Raw genomic sequence first — 17,642 nt, 5'->3', positions numbered from 1 at the left:
AAGGAGGCAAAAGACTTGTACAGTGAAAGTTAAAAACATTCCTAAAATAAATTGCAGAAGACACAAATATATGGAAAGACACTCCATGCTCATGGATTGGAAGCATTAACATTGTTAAGATATCAGGGCCGGGCACGGTGGCTCACGCCTGTAATCCCAGCACTTTGGGAGGCCAAGGCGGATGGATCACGAGGTCAGGAGTTCAAGACCAGCCTGGCCAAGATGATGAAACCCCGTCTCTACTAAAAATACAAAAATTAGCCGGGCTTGGTGGAAGGCACCTGTAATCCCACCTACTGAGGAGGCTGAGGCAGAGAATTGCTCGAACCCAGGAGGCGGAGGTTGCAGCGAGCCAAGATCGCGCTACTGCACTCCAGTCTGGGCGACAGAGCAAGACTCCGTCTCAAAAAAAAAAAAAAAAAAAAAAAAAAAGATACCAGTACTATGCAAAGCAATCTGCAGATTCAATGTAATCCCTAACAAAATCCCAAAAATGGGCTGAGTGTGGTGGCTCATGCCTGTAATCTGCAGATTCAATGTAATCCCTATCAAAATCCCAAAGATGGGCCGGGTGTGGTGGCTCATGCCTGTAATTCCAGGCACTTTGGGAGGCTGAAATGGGTGGATCACATGAGGCCAGGAGTTTGAGATTAGCCTGGCCAACATAGCAAAACCCCATCTCTACTAAAAATACAAAAATTAGCTGGGCGTGGTGGTGCATGTCTGTAATCCCAGCTACTCAGGAGGCTGAGGCAGGAGAGTCACTTGAACCCGGGAGGTGGAGGTTGCAATGAGCCGAGATCATGCCGTTGCACTCCAGCCTGGGCAAAAAGAGCAAAACTCCATCTCAAATAAATAAATAAAAAAATAATAAAATAAAATAAGCAAAGAACTTGAATAGACTTATCTCCAAAGAAGATTTACAAATGACCAATAAGTATACGAAAAGATGTTCAACATCACTAATCATTAGAGAAACAGAACTCAAAACCATGGGATACCACCTCACACCCATCAGGATGGCTACTTGTCAAAAAAAAAAAAAAAAAAAAAAAAGCAGAAAACAACAAATGTTGGTAAGGATGCAGAGAAATTGGAACCCTGTGCAGCATTGCAAACAGGACAGTGGTTCCTGAAAAAGTTAAAAATAGACTTACCATATGATGTAGCAATTCCACTTCTGGGTATATACCCAAAAGAATTGAAAGCAGTGTCTCAAAGGGACACCTGAGTGAATTTGTACACTCAAGTTCATAGCAACATTATTCACAACAGCCAAAAGGTAGAAGCAACCCAAGTATCCATCAATGGGCAAATGAATAAACAAATATGTGCTATATGCTGAACATACAATGAAACATTATTCAGGGTGAAAGGCAAGGAAACACTGACACATGCTACAACATAGATGAACCACGAGGGCATTATACCAAGTGAAATAAGCCAGTCACCAAAATATTGTATGATTCCACTTACATAAGGTACATAGGGTAGTCAAATTCATCGAGACAGAAAGTAGAACAGTGATTGCCAGAGGCTGGAGGGAGAGGAGAATGTGCAGTTGTTTAATGGGTATAGAGTTTCAGTTCCGTAAGATGAAAAGAATTCTGGAGATGGGTTGTGCACAATGTAAATGCACTTAACGCTACTAAACTGTACACTAAAATGTTCAAGATGAGCCGGGCGCGGTGGGTGCCTCACACCTGTAATCCCAGCACTTTGGGAGGCTGAGGCGAGTGGATTGCTTGAGGTCAGGAGTTCAAGGCCAGCCTGACCAACATAGTGAAATCTCATCTTTACTAAAACTACAAACATTAGCCAGGCATGATGGCAGGTGCCTGTAATCCCAGCTACTTTGGAGGCTGAGGCAGGAGAATCACTTGAACCTGGGAGGCGGAGGTTGCAGTGAGCCAAGATCATGCCACTGCACACCAGCCTGGACAACAGAGCAAGACTCCGTCTCAAAAAAAAAAAAAAAAAAAAAAAAAGGCCAGCGCAGTGGCTTATGCCTGTAATCCCAGCACTTTGGGAGGCCGAGGTGGGTGGATCACCTGAGGTCGGGAGTTCAGGACTAGCCTGACCGACATGGAGAAACCCTGTCTCTACTAAAAAAATACAAAATTAGCCGGGTGTGGTGGTGCATGACTATAATCCCAGCTACTTGGGAGGCTGAGGCAGGAGAATCGCTTGAACCCAGGGGGTGGAGTTTGCAGTGAACTGAGATCGTGCCATTGCACTCCAGCCTGGGCAACAAGAGTGAAACTCTGTCTCAAAAAAAAAAGTTCAAGATGGTACATTTTATGTTATGTATATTTGTCACAATTAAACATAAAAATAGGCCGGGTACAGTGGCTCACACCTGTAATCCCAGCACTTTAGGAGGCCGAGGGCGGCGGGGGGTGGTGGCAGATCATGAGGTCAGGAGTTCCAGACCAGCCTGGCCAGCATGGTGAAACCCTGTTTCTACTAAAAATACAAAAAATTAGCCAGGCATGGTGGTGCACGCGTGTAGTCCCAGCTACTCGGAAGGCTGAAGCAGGAGAATTGCTTGAACCTGCCAGGTGGAGGTTGCAGTAAGCCAAGATCATGCCACTGCATTCCAGCCTGGGAGACAGAGCGATACTCCATCTCAAACAAACAAACAAAAAAACAAGAAAGAAGGAGAGGAGAGAAAAGAGAGAAAAGAAAGAGAAGGAAGGAAGGAAGCAAGGAAGGAAGGAAGGAAGGAAGGAAGGGATCTTACTAAGAAAAAGAGTGGGATGTAAGGAAACAGAGACTCTATACAGACTACTCCTTCAAGAAGCTCAGGCCAGGCATGGTGGCTCACGCTTGTAATTCCAGCACTTTGAGAGGCTGAGGTGGGGAGATTATTTGAGCCCAGGAGTTCAAGACCAGCCTGGGCAACATGGTGAAACCCCATCTCTACAAAAAATACAAAAATTATCTGGGCAGAACTCCTGACCTCAGGTATTCTGCCTGCCTCAGCCTCCCAGAGTGCTGGGATTTTTTTTTTTTTTTTTTTTTTTTGAGACGGAGTTTCACTCTTGTTGCCCAGGCTGGAGTGCAAGGGTGCGATCTCAGCTCATTGCAACCTCCACCTCCCAGGTTCAGGTGATTCTCCTGCTTCAGCCTCCCAAATAACTGGGATTATGGTGTGCGCCACCACGCCCAGCTAATTTTTGTATTTTTAGTAGAGACACAGTTTTGCCATGTTGGCCAGGATGGCCTCAAACTTCTGACCTCAGGTGATCCACCCACATGCCTCAGCCTCCCAAAGTGCTAGGATTACAGGTTTGAGCCACCGCACCCAGCCAATCGTTAACCTTAATGATCATTTACTATGTGCCAGGCATTCATTACTAACAGCTCAATAAAGTAGATACTAGTAGTATACCATTAGATATGGAGCTATGGGAGAAAAAGGTCAAGGATAATATTAAGGTTTCTGGTCTGAGCATATGGAAGAATGAAGTTGCCATTTACTGAGATGGAGAACAGTTTTGGCAGGGCAGGGAGGAAAAGAACAAGCAGGAGATCTGTTAAGTTTGAAATGTCTAATTAATGTCTAAATGGAACTGTCAGGTGTGATGTTAAATATATGAATCTAAAATACAGGAGGGCAGTCCAAGTTGAGAGTTCCATCATATGGATGCTATTCAAAGCTATGAGACTGGAGATATATATATATTTATATATATATATATATTTATATACATATATATATTTTTTGAGATGGAGTCTTACTCTGTCACCTAGGCTGGAGTGCAGTGGCGCAATCTCAGCTCACTGCAACCTCTGCCTCCTGGGTTCAAGTGATCCTTCCACCTCAGCCTCCCGAGTAACTGGGACCACAGGCACACACCACCACACCTGGCTAATTTTTGTATTTTGGTTTCACCATGTTGCCCCAGCTGGTCTCAAACTCCTGAGCTCAAGCAATCTGCCCACCTCAGCCTCCCAAAGGCCTGAGGTTACAGGCATGAGCTACTGCACCTGTCCAAGAACTGGATAAAACTATGAAGAGAGAAACATAGACAGAAAAGAGGTCAAGGACTGAGTTCTGGGGTACTCCAAGGTTTAGAGGTCAGGAAAATGAGGAGAAACCAGGAAAGGAGCCAGAAAAAGAGAGGCCATAGAAATGAGAAGAAAACCAGGAGAGTGTGGTATTATGTAAGTCAAATGAAGAAAGTTTCTCAAGGAATAGAGTGATAAATTGTGTCAAGTGTTGTCGATAGGTTAAGATGCAAGTTAAGAAATAAGCATTTTCGGCCGGGCGCGGTGGCTCACGCCTGTAATCCCAGCTCTCAGGGAGGCAGAGGCGGGAGGATAGCTTGAGCCCAGGAGTTCGAGACCTGCCTGGGTAATATAGCGAGACCCCGTTCTCCACAAAAAGGAAAAAAAAAAAAAAAGACAAAAAAAAAGAAATAAGCATTTTCTGGCCGGGCACGGTGGCTCAAGCCTGTAATCCCAGCACTTTGGGAGGCCGAGACGGGCGGATCACGAGGTCAGGAGATCAAGACCATCCTGGCTAACACGGTGAAACCCCGTCTCTACTAAAAAATACAAAAAACTAGCCGGGCGAGGTGGCGGGCGCCTGTAGTCCCAGCTACTCGGGAGGCTGAGGCAGGAGAATGGCGTAAACTCGGGCGGCGGAGCTTGCAGTGAGCCGAGATCCGGCCACTGCACTCCAGCTTGGGCCACAGAGCGAGACTCCATCTCAAAAAAAAAAAAAAAAAAATAAGCATTTTCTGGGGCCGGGCGTGGTGGCTCATGCCTGTAATCCCAGTGCTTTAGGAGGCTGAGGCAGGCAGATCACAAGGTCAGGAGATCGAGACCATCCTGGCTAACACGGTGAAAACCCGTCTCTACTACAAATACAAAAAAATTAGCCGTGCGTGGTGGCAGGCGCCTGTAGTCCCAGCTACTTGGGAGGCTGAGGCAGGAGAATGACATGAACCTGGGAGGCGGAGATTACAGTGACCCGAGATCGTGCCACTACACTCCAGCCTGGGCGACAGAGCGAGACTCCATCATAAAAATAATAAACAAACAAAGAAACAAACATTTACGTAATAACATCAGTCACTGCAGACTTTCAAAAGATCAATTTTGGTGGAGTGGTAGGAATAAAGCCTAATTAGTTTGGGTTTAAGAGGGAATGAGAGAAGTCTGACATTATCAAAAAATGGAAAGGATGTAAATCCATGACAAATTTTATACATTGTTGATGGGAACAGACTTGGTACAATACTTTGGAAATCAATTTAGCATTATCTCCCAAAGTGGAATATTCGCATACCTGATGGCTCAGCAATCCCACTCTTAAGTAGAAACCCAAGAGAAACTCTTGCACAAGGACACTACATACAGAAGAATGTTCAGAACAGCAATTTCAAAAACAGCATAAACGAAAAAACAAAATCTAGAAACAATCTAAAAGTTCACTGGTAGGAGAGTGGATAAATTACAGTATATTCACAAATGAAATATTATAAAGCATGGAACAACGAATAAAACACATCTACATGCAACATGAATGAATAATGAAAACACAACATTGAAAGTAAAAAAACAAAAACAAAACAAACAGAAGACTATGTGCTGCAATAAGAGACTATAGCAGTGGTTACAAGCACAGATTTGGAACTAGATTACCTGGGTTCAAATCCCAGTTGGGCCATTCACTAGCAGTATGATTTTCAAACTCTCTGTAACTCACTTTTCCTCATCTATAAGATGGGAATAATAATAATGAAGTTGTAAGGATTAAATAAGAAAAAAATAGTTATATAATTATATATTATGTAGATACAATTACAGATAGTTATATAAAGTACTTACAACAATGCAAACAAGTAAATTAAACATGATTTTAAAACTATGTTTTTTGGGGAAGACTTTCAGTCCAAAATGGGAGTATAGAAGTAAACTGGCTTAACTTTCCTCCACCGAAAACTAAAACTATGTTTTCAAAAAGTAACAGGGCTGCCGGGCGCAGTGGCTCATACCTGTAATCCCAGCACTTTGGGAGGCCAAGGTGGCCGAATCACTTGAAGTCAGGAGTTCGAGACCAACCTGGCCAACATGGTGAAACCCTGTCTCTACTAAAAACACAAATATAAGTCAGTTGTGGTGGCATGTGCCTGTAGTCCCAGCTACTCAGAAGGCTGAGACATGAGAATCGCCTGAACCTGGGAGGTGGAAGATGCAGTGAGTTGAGATCATGCCACTGCACTCCAGCCTGGGTGACAGAGTAAGACCCTGTCTCAAAAAAAAAAAAAAAAAAAAAAAAGTAATAGGGCTGGGTGCCACGGCTCACACCTATAATCCCAGCACTTTGGGAGGCCAAGGCAGGAGGATCACTTCGGGTCAGGAGTTCGAGACCTGCCTGGGCAACATAGCGAGACCCTATCTCCACAAAAAATTTAAAAATTAGCTGGGCATGGTGATGCACACATGTATTCCTAGCTACTCAGGAAGCTGAGGTGGGAGGATTGCTGGAGCCAGGCAAGTTGAGGCTGCAGTGAGTGAGCCATGATTGAGCCACTGCACTCCAGCCCAAGTGACAAAGTGAGACCTAGTCTCAAAAAAAAAATAAAATAAAAAGCAAGATAATGATAAATACAGAATTTAGGACAGTGGTTATCTCTAGAAGAGGTGCAGAGGATGAGATGGAGAAATTCCTGTGTATGTAATTTATAGGCAATGAATCTAGTCTAGTACTTGAGAGTACCTCTTACAGGTGTTCTTCTATTATTACACTTTATAACTACATGTAAACTTCTGTATTATCAGACAATATATTCAAGAAAATAAAAGAAAAAAGAATGAAAGGAAATAAATTGGAGACAGCAAGTATATATGATTCTTGAATAGATAGCTCTTTCAAGATGTTTTACTGTAAAGGAAAGAAGAGAAATGAAACAGTGGCTAGAAGAAGAAAAAAAAGTGCTTTAATTTAATTTTTTTTTCTTTTTCTTTTTTTTTTTTTTTTGAGACAGAGTTTTGCTCTTGTTGCTCAGGCTGGAGTGCAATGGCACAATCTTTGTTTACTGCAACCTCCGCCTCCAGGGTTCAAGCGATTCTCCTGCCTCAGCCTCTCTAGTATCTAGGATTACAGGCATGCACCACCATGACTGGCTAATTTTGTATTTTTAGTAGAGATGGGGTTTCACCATGTTGGTCAGGCTGGTTTCAAACTTCTGACCTCCGGTGATCTGCCCACCTCGGCCTCCCAAAGTGCTGGAATTACAGGCATGAACCACCGCGCCTGACCAATGTTTTTTTCTCTTTTATACTCCATAGGTTCACAATTTTTAGACAGAGTTTCGCTCTTATAGCCCAGGCTGGAGTACGATGGCATGATCTTGGCTCACTGCAACCTCTACCTCCTGGGTTCAAGCGATTCTCCTGGCTCAGCCTCCCAGTTAGCTGAGATTACAAGCATGCATCATCATGCCCGGCTAATTTTATATTTTTAAATAGAGACAGGGTTTCACCAGGTTGGCCAGGCAGGTCTCAAACACCTGACCTCAGGTGATCTGCCCATCTCAGCCTCCCAAAGTGCTGGGATTACAGGTGTGAGCCACCACACCCGGCCCACAATGTTTTCTTAAAATAAAAGAAATAACAGCCAATATACAGGCTGATACGTGATTATAAACATTACCAATCCTCAAAATAATTCGATAAAATATATCAGCACTTTTTTTTTTTTTTGAGGTAGAGTCTCACATTGTCACCTGGGCTGGAGTGCAGTGGCGGATCTTGGCTCACTGCAACCTCCGCCTCCCAGGTTCAAGCGATTCTCCTTGCCTCACCCTCCCAAGTAGCTGGGATTACAGGCACCCACCACCATGCCTGGCTAATTTTTTTGTATTTTTAGTACAGACAGGGTTTCACTATGTTGGCCAGGCTGGTCTTGAACTCCTGACCTCATGATCCGCCCGCCTCCACGGGCTGATCCCAAAGTGCTGGGATTACAGGCATGAGCCACTGTGCCCGGCCAATATATCAGTACTTTAAGATGAAAAATTCAAGGTCAGAAAGCCTAAGACCTAAGACCTGGCACTGGTCACACAGCTAATACATGACAAAGCCACATTTAAATTCAGATCAATCAATAAATAATTACTTAAAAAATAAATTCAGATCTATCTAACTCCATATTTCAGGGTTTGTGTAGAACACAATGCTTCCTTCCTTTGCTTAAGCTTGATTTCGTGACTACCATAGGCACTAAATGTGATAGCTTAATCGCATTTATTAGGATATGTTTTTTGAGTATCTACTAGATAGGCCTAAGATGCTACATTAGGTATTTGGGGAGATAATAAACTGAATAACACTGTCTCTACCCTTAAAGAGCTTACACTCTAGCAATGAAGATAAGACAATTACCTAAATGATTCCAGTACAATGCAAAATCATATAAACACAATTTAAGAAGTATAAAACATTATGGGGTTTCAGAAAAAAGTCCCCTTTGGGAAAAACAGTCCCCTCTGGGGCTGGGAAATGGAGCGATTAGCAGAAGCTTTATATAAGAGGTAATATTTCAACTGAACTTAAAGGGATGGGTAGGATTTTTAAAGACAGTTTTGACTGTGAGTTCTTAAAGGGCCACTGTCATGCCTTACCCCCAGGGCCTAGCATGCTGCAGCAGTCAATAAATTTAAGTAATATGAGTGAAGTAAACAAATGAAACGAAAGGCCATTCCAGAATTAAGCAACAACAACAAAAACGATCAGAGGCTGAATGCATAAGGCACAAGAACAACAAAAAGATCAGAGTTGGTGGGATGTTAATATGCATATTTTGAAAATAAGTACCAAGTAATTGGTCACGATTCTCTTTACATTTGGCTCCTACATCTCCCATCTTTAAGAAAATTATCTCAGCCAGGTGCAGTATCTCACGCTTGAAATCCCAGCACTTTAGGAGGCTGAGATGGGAGAATCACTTGAGCCCAGGAGTTTGAGACCAGCCAGGGCAATATAGTGGGACCTCATCTGTACAAAAAATTTAAAAATTAGCCAAGTGTGATGGCGTGAGCCGGTAATCCCAGCTACTCGGGAGACCAAGGTAGGAGAATTGCTTGAGCCCAGGAGGTTGAGGCTACAGTGAACCATGATTGTACTACAGTGCTCCAGCCTGGGCAACAGAGCAAGACCCTGTCTCAAAAAAAAAAAAAAAAAAGGAAAAAGAAAATTCTCTCTTGACAGCACCGCTATCCTCGTCCAGCTTTTATCTCATTTCTCTGCTCCCTATCTTTTTTAAAAATAACAACTCCACTGAGTTATAATTCACATACCATACATGTCGCCCATTTAAGTATAAATTCAGGACTAGGCACAGTGACTCACGCCTGTAATCCCAGCACTTTGGGAGGCCAAGGCAGGAGGATCACTTGAGCCCAGCAGTTTGAGACAAGCCTGGGCAACATAGCAAAAGCCCGTCTTTATAAAAAAAAAATTTTATTAGCTGGGCATGTGGCACTGTAATCCCAGCTACTTGGGAGGCTGTGGCAGGAGGATCCCTTGAGCTCAGGAGTTTGAGGCTTTAGTAAGCTATGATTGTGCCACTGCACTCTAGCCTCGGCAACAGAGTGAGACCCTGTCTCTAAATAAATAAAGCATAAATTCAATGGTACTTAGATCACAGAGTTGTGCAACCATAACCAGAATTTTAGAACATTTCATTACCCCAAAAAGAAACACAATACCCATTACCAGTCACTCCCTATTTCCCCACTAAGCCCTAGGCAACCACTAATCGACTTTCTGTCTCTATAGATTTCTGTATTCTGGGCATTTCCCATAAATGGAATCATATAACATATAGTCTCTTATGACTGGCTTCTTTTATGAGCATAATGTTTTTAAAGTTCATCCACATTTAGCATGTATCAGTATTCCATTCCTTTTTTTTTTCCCCTAGGGATCTTTGTTTTTTGTTGTTGTTGTGTTTTTTGTTTGTTTGTTTGTTTTTGTTTTTTTGAGACAGCATCTTGCTCTGTTGCACAAGCTGGAGTACAGTGGTGTGATCCACTGCAGCCTCCACCTCCCAGCCTCAAGCAATCCTTCCACCTCAGCCTTCTGAGTAGCTGGGGCTACAGGTGTGTTGCACACCAGCATGCCTGGCTAATTTTTGTACTTTTTGTAGAGATGGGATTTTGCTTTTGCCATGTTGCCCAGGCTGGTCTAGAGCTCCTGGGCTCAAGTAATCCATCTGCCTCGGGCTCCCAAAGTGCTGGGATTACAGGCATGAGAAACCACACTCAGCCTAGTACCCCATTACTTATTATTGTTGAATAATATTTCACTGTATGGGCACACCATGTATTTTATTTATCCATTCATCAGTTGATGGACATTTGGGTTGTTTCCTCTTTGAACTATTATGAATAATGCTCCTATGAACATTTATGTACAGGTCTTTGTGTGAACATGTTTTCATTTCTCTTGGGCATATATCTAAGAGTGGAATTCCTGGGTCTTTGCTTAACCTCTTGAGAACTTGCCAAGATGTTTTCCAAAGCAGCTGTACCATTTTACATTCCCACCAGAAGTGTATAAAGGTTCCAATTACTCCACATATATTATGTCCCTTTCTTTCTTTTTTGATACAGAGTCTTGCTCTGTCACCCAGAATGAAGACAGTGATGCAATCAACAGCAGCCTTGACGTCTTGGGCTCAAGCAATCCTCCCGCCTCAGTCTCCCAAGTATTAATAGCTAGGACTACAGGTGTATACCACGACACCCAGCTAATTTTTGTATTTTTGTAGAGATGGGGTTTCACCATGTTGCCCAGGCTGGTCTCAAACTCCTGGGCATCATGGTGCCAAGGAGTTATTTATCCTTTCGATTATCTTTTTGATTACTGATTATTGTCTTTTTCATTATAAACAGCCTAGTGGATGTGAAGTGGTATCTCAGCGTGGCTTTATTTTATATTTCCTTGATGGCTAATGATGTTAAGCATGTTTCCATAGAGCCTATGGATAAACATCGATTCAGATCTTTTGCCTACTTTCTATTTGGGTTCTGTTCTACATCTTAATCAAAGTTCTTAAAAGATTAGTGTGTATATATCATCTATACTTCCTTACTTTTTTTCACTCATCAACCTATTCCAATCTTGCTTTTGCTCCCCATGCCTCTGGAAATTGCTTGTCAAAGTCATCAACCACCTTTACACTGACAAATTCAAAGACTATGCTTCACTCCTCATCTTCCAGCATTATAATTTTATGATTTGTACACTTGACTTTTTTTTTTTTTTTTTTTTTTTTTTTTTGAGACATGGTCTCACTCAGTTGCCCAGGCTGCAATGCAGTGGCATGATCACGGCTCACTGTAGCCTCGACCTCATGATCACGGCTCACTGTAGCCTCGACCTCCACCAGCTCAGGTGATCCTCCCACCTCAGGCTCCTGAGCAGCTGGAACGACAGGCACACACCATCATACCTAGCTAATTTTTGTATCTTTTGTAGAGACAGAGTTTTGCCATGTTGCCCGGGCCAGTCTAGAACTCCTAGGCTCAAGTGATCCTCCCACTTTGGCCTCCCAAAGTGCTGGAATCACAAGCATGAGCCACTGTGCCTGGCCATACTTGCCTTTTAATTCCAACTGACTTCTTATTCTAATTGATATTTTCCCTTGTTCTGTTTCTGTTCTGTATTTTTTTGTTATACTGCATACTGCATATTCTCCTATGGAATAATAAATGTAAACCAGCAACCAAAGGGTATATCCAGAAAAACTGCATTAAAGTAACTGGCTAAGGCCGGGCGTGGTGGCTCACGCCTGTAATCCCAGCACTTAGGGAGGCCGAGGCGGGTGGATCACGAAGTCAGGAGATCGAGACCATCCTGGCTAACATGGTGAAACCCCATCTCTACTAAAAATACAAAAAAATTAGCCAGGCATGGTGGCAGGCACCTGTAGTCCCAGCTACTTGGGAGGCTGAGGCAGGAGAATGGCGTGAACCCGGGAGGCGGAGCTTGCGGTGAGCCGAGATAGCGCCACTGCACTCCAGCCTGGGTGACAGAGTGAGACTCCGTCTCAAAAAATAAATAAATAAAAATAAAATAAAATAAAGTACCTGGCTAGTAGAGCAAATGTAACAGAATCAAGGCGGCGTGGTGCAGGAGGGAGATGGGGGAGATGAGGAAGATAAGGAAAGGCCAGATAGATAGTGGGTGTTGGGCTAGAAATTTGCACTTTGTTCAGCAGGTAATATATGGCCATTAAAGTTTTTTTTTTTGAGATGGAGTCTGGCTGTTGTGGGCCCTGGGCTGAAGTGTAATGGCGCGATCTCGGCTCACTACAACCTTGGCTTCCCGGGTTCCAGCAATTCTCCTGCCTCAGCCTCCCAAGTAGCTGAGATTACTGGTGCCTCCCACCATGTCTGGCTAATTTTTGTATATTTAGTAGAGATGGGGTTTCACCATGTTGGCCAGGCTGGTCTCAAACTCCTGACCTCAGGTGATCCACCCGCCTCGGCCTCCCAAAGTGCTGGGATTACAGGAATGAGCCATCACTCCCGATCTGAAGTTTTTTATACAGAAAATAGTGCTAGACCGCTGGATTATAGGAAGATTGTGCTGGCAACAGGTATAAAATTACTTGGGGGCAAGGAATAGGGAAGTTGAAAAATAGGAGGCAAGATGCTCATGCTAGATGTTTATTGCAGTAGTAAAGGTAGTCAATAATAAGGGCATAAATTAGAGTAGTAGTGCTAAAAATGGAAAGGAGGGGTCAATGGAAAGACATCACCACTAAAATTTATTTATTTATTTATTTTTTTCACACGGAGTTTTGTTCTTTTTGCCCAGGCTGGAGTGCAATGGCGCGATCTCGGCTCACTGCAACCTTGGCCTCCCAGGTTAAGCAATTCTCCTGCCTCAGCCTCCCAAGTAGCTGGGATTACAGGCACCTGCCACCATGCCTGGCTAATTTTTTTGTTTTTTAGTAGAGATGGGACTTCTCTTTTTTTTTTTTTTTTTTTTTGAGATGGAGTCTCGCTCTGTCGCCCAGGCTGGAGTGCAGTGGCATGATCTCAGTTCAGTGCAAGCTCCGCCTCCCGGGTTCACGCCATTCTCCTGCCTCAGCCTACCCAGTAGCTGGGACTACAGGTGCCTGCCACCACGCCTGGCTAATTTTTTTGTATTTTTAGTAGAGACGGGGTTTCACCATGTTAGCCAGGAGGGTCTCGACCTCCTGACCTCGTGATCCACCTGCCTCGGCCTCCCTAAGTGCTGGGATTACAGGCGTGAGCCACCGCACCTGGCCGAGACAGGGTTTCACCATGTTGGCCAGGATGGTCTCGATCTCTTGACCTCGTGATCCACCCACCTCGGCCTTCCAAAGTGCTGGGATTACAGGTGTGAGCCACCACATCCAGCCTATTTATTTTTCTGAGACGGAGTCTCGCTCTGTCGCCTAGGCTGGAGTGCAATGGTGCAATCTCCGCTCACTGCAACCTCCCAGGTTCAAGCAATTCTCCTGCCTCAGCCTCTGGAGTAGCTGGGATTACAGGTGCCCGCCACCACACTTGGCTAATTTTTTTTTTTTTTTTTTTGTATTTTTAGTAGAGACAGGGTTTCACCATGTTGGTCAGGCTGGTCTCAAACTCCTGACCTCAGGTGATCCACCCACCTTGGCCTCCCAAAGTGCTGGGATTACAGGTGTGAGCCACCGTGCCCGGCCTACCACTAAACTTTAACCATTTGAGTTAGCTTATCACTGATAACAGAACAGCTGCCCCAGCCAAGAGGTGGTAGACCTACAAGTTCTTAATTCTCAGTCCTATTACATTTGATTTGATGGAAACTAGAAGGAAAAGTAGTAAACATACACAGAGAAAATTCTCTATCCTGTTAGAAGTACTAAGTGATTACAGTACTGTTTGTCACTTCTCTCTCCTGAGTAAACACTCTTAACAATCGCAGGTAACAAGCTTCTCAAAGAGTGAGGATCTGGCAGTACCCACCAGTCAGTCTTACTTTCATCACCTCCTACTCCCCATCAGTCTTCAATATATTAACATTGAGAAGAAATAGAAATGTATGAAAAGTACATTGGGGAAGGCAAATTATCCTAAATTAAACACAGTCCCTTTTCTTTTTTTCCAAAGGAAATGGTTGTTGATCCTATGAGGAGTTAAATTATAATAACACATGCCAGGGAGATGATGTCAAGAAAGGCGTGGTTAGGCCCTTTACAAGTTTGGAATTCCTTTAGTCCCAAACATTTCCTCTTTCAATCTCACCTATACTCAAATCTCTCTACTTAGGCAACTTCTTCAAACATTGAAGAAACAGTGTTGAGACCCTGTCTCTTTTTACTTCAGCCTTTTTTTTTTTTAATGAACCAAGTTATTGAAGGGCATTAAAACTGATGTTTAAAGAAAACCCACGAAATTATCTTGCAGAATCCCTCTTTGAAATCCACATTTTTCCCCTTTAGTAACTATTTTAATTCCAAAGAAAGGAAAAAAAAATTAACACTATTTCCTGAGAAAAAAAGTCTGCCTTTATTAGGCATTACACACTTGTTGACTGCATTCCTGTATTTACCACCAGCCAATAAAGAGTAAGAAAATTATGACTCTCATGGGCTCCTCAGTAAACATCTTTCTGGATAAGTGAAGTGTATATTTCAAAATAAAACAATCCTACTTTTCATGTTTTTTATTTTATTTTATTTTATTTATTTATTTTTGAGATGGAGTCTCACTTTGTTGCCCAGGCTGCAGTGTGGTGGCACAATCTTGGCTCACTGCAACCTCCACCTCCTGGGTTCAAGAAATCCTCCTTCCTCAGCCTTCTGAGTAGCTGGGACTATAGGCATGCACCACCATACCCAGCTAATTTTTGTATTTTCAGTATTTACGGGGTTTCACCATGTTGTCTAGGCTGGTCTCGAACTCCTGACCTCAAGCCATCTGCCAGCTTCTGCCTCCCAAAGAGCTGGGATTACAGGGGTGAGCACTGAGCCCAGTCTAAGTTAAATTTTTACAATAACTTTTATTAGTTTCAGTAAGAAACAATAACTTTTATATACAAGTTATATATAGGTAGGGCGTGGTGGCTCACGCCTGTAATCCCAGCACTTTGGGAGGCCGAGGTGGGCAGGTCACTTGAGGTCAGGAGTTTGAGAACAGCCTGGCCAATACGGTGAAACCCCGTCTCTACCAAAAATATAAAAAATTAGCCAGGCATGGTGGTGGGCCTCTGTAATCCCAGCTACTCAGGAGGCTGAGGCAGAAGAATCGCTTGAACCCGGGAGGCGGAGGTTGCAGTGAGCCGAGATCACTCCACTGCACTCCAGCCTGGGCGACAGAGCGAGACTCTGTCTCGAAAACAAACAACAAAATGTTATATATAAAAGTTGGCCGAGGTGAGAGGCTCACTTAAGCCCAGTAGGTGGAGGTTGTAGTAAGCCGAGATCATGGCACTGCCCTCCAGCCCAAGCTACAGAGTGATACCCTGTCTCAAAATAAATGAATAAATAAATAGGCTGGACAGTGGCTCACGCCTATAATCTCAGCACTTTGGGAACCTGAGGCTGGCAGATCACTTGAGGCCAGGAGTTCGAAACCAGCCTGGCCAACATGGCAAAACCCCGTCTCTACTAAAATTACAAAATTTAGCTGGGCATGGTGGCGCGCACCTGTAGTCCCAGGAGGTTGAGGCAGGAGAATCGCTTGAACTCAGGAGACTGAGGTTGCAGGAAGCCAGGATTGTGCTACTGTACTCCAGCCTGGGTGACAAGGTAAGACTCTGTCTCAAAATAAATAAATAAACAAATAAATAAAATTTAACTGGGTATGGAAAATACACAAATTACATAAGCAAATGCATCTATAACACTTTCCACAACAGAGAAACACAGTAAGCCCTACTTGACAAGACAAAGAGCAACACAATAATGCTGTAGTTTAAAAACACCCTCCCTAGTCTTCTAGTGTTGAGGAAAAAAATTAAGTAAAATAAAAATAAAAATATGGGGCCAGGTGCAGTGGCTTACGTCTGTAATCCCAGCACTTTGGGAGGCCAAGGCAGGCAGATCACCTGAGGTCAGGAGTTCAAGACCAGCCTGACTAACATGGTGAAACCCCGTCTCTACTAAAAACACAAAAAATTAGGCAGGCGTGTTGGTGGGCACCTGTAATCCCAGCTACTCAGGAAGCTGAGGCAGGAGAATCACTTGAACCCAAGATCGTGCCACTGCACTCCAGCCTGGGTGCGATAGAACAAGACTGCATCTCAAATAAATAAATAAATAAATAGGCCGGGCGTGGTGGCTCACGCCTGTAATCCCAGCACTTTGGGAGGCCAAGGCAGGTGGATCACGAGGTCAGGAGATCGAGACCATCCTGGCTAACATGGTGAAACCCTGTATCTACTAAAAATACAAAAAAACTAGCCGGGCGAGGTGGCGGGCGCCTATAGTCCCAGCTACTCAGGAGGCTGAGGCAGGAGAATGGCATGATCACGGGAGGCGGAGCTTGCAGTGAACCGAGATCGCGCCACTGCACTCCAGCCAGGGGGACAGAGTGAGACTCCGTCTCAAAAAATAAATAAATAAATAAATAAATAAATAAAAATATGGGCCGGGCTTGGTGACTCAAAGTGCAATCCCAGCACTTTGGGAGTCCAAGGCAGGCAGATCACTTGAAGTCAGGAGTTTGAGACCAGCCTGGCCAACATGGTAAAACCCTGTCTCTACTAAGAATACAAAAAAATTGGCCGGGTGTGGTGGCACTCCTGTAGTTCCAGCTACTCGGGAGGCTGAGGCAGGAGAAATGCTTGAACCTGGGAGGTGGAGGCTGCAGTGAGCTGAGATCACGCCACTGCACTCCAGCCTGGGTGACAGAGCGAGACTTTATCTCAAAAAAAAAAAAAAAAAGTAAAAATAAAAATATGAAAACTCTCTGCATTCACAAACTTATATAGGCACAAAAGGAGTCATATGCATAGCCACAAAGTGATGCACAGATACCGCATCCTTATATCTGAACATAACATTGACTTATAAGAACCCAAAGAATTGACAAATACATTAGTAATTAGTAATTATGTATCTACCCAACCTCCCCCACCAATCCCAATAATTCCTGAATTGTCAAACCTTACAGTTATCAGGAAGAGAAGAGATTTCAACCCAAACCCACAACTATACCTCTTGTCCCTTATACTATCCTAGATTTAGAAGCTAGTTAAATTTTTCCTATACTCCAAGGTGGGAGAGGGAGTAGAGAACGAAAAGAGATTTTTAGATAGCTTCAAATACATGAAAACTCTAATAGGGAAGCAATTCATTTTGGGAATTCATTTTATTTTAATGAGTTCTGGGTAACCTGAGAGACTAGGAGGGAAAAAAATGAGGAAAGAAATTTTCACATGGTACTCTACAAGGTTTGAAAAGAATAAAGACACATGAAATATTTCCCTTTCAAATATATATGTATAATATATAATGTATTATCTATACATACATTTGATAAAGGGATGTCAGCATATGTACATATAAACATACATTGATAACCAACAAATACGTATAAACTCATATTTCATTTCTTTTTGAGATGGAGTCTTGCTCTGTCACCCAGGCTGGAGTGCAGTGGCAC

At 43.4% G+C, this 17,642-nt stretch overlaps 1 protein-coding gene across 12 annotated transcripts in view; it reads right to left on the bottom strand.

Moving 5' to 3' along the window:
- Window positions 1-17,642, bottom strand: part of RBMS2 (RNA binding motif single stranded interacting protein 2) — a 95,470-nt gene that overhangs the window by 74,651 nt on the left and 3,177 nt on the right. Inside the window, exon 1 of one of the 12 annotated variants that reach the window (XM_050747325.1) lies at window positions 5,656-5,724. The exons of the other annotated variants lie outside the window; for them this stretch is intronic. The gene's annotated coding sequence lies outside the window, so the exon portion shown is untranslated. Of the gene's footprint in view, window positions 1-5,655; window positions 5,725-17,642 lie in introns of those variants that run through there. 12 annotated transcript variants of the gene reach the window in all.

Source organism: Macaca thibetana, chromosome 11, assembly GCF_024542745.1.
Source record: "Macaca thibetana thibetana isolate TM-01 chromosome 11, ASM2454274v1, whole genome shotgun sequence".
NCBI classification, from domain to species: Eukaryota; Metazoa; Chordata; class Mammalia; order Primates; family Cercopithecidae; genus Macaca; species Macaca thibetana.
The sequence above is the reverse complement of the archived record's forward strand: the minus strand, read 5'-3'. Positions and strand labels throughout refer to the sequence as shown.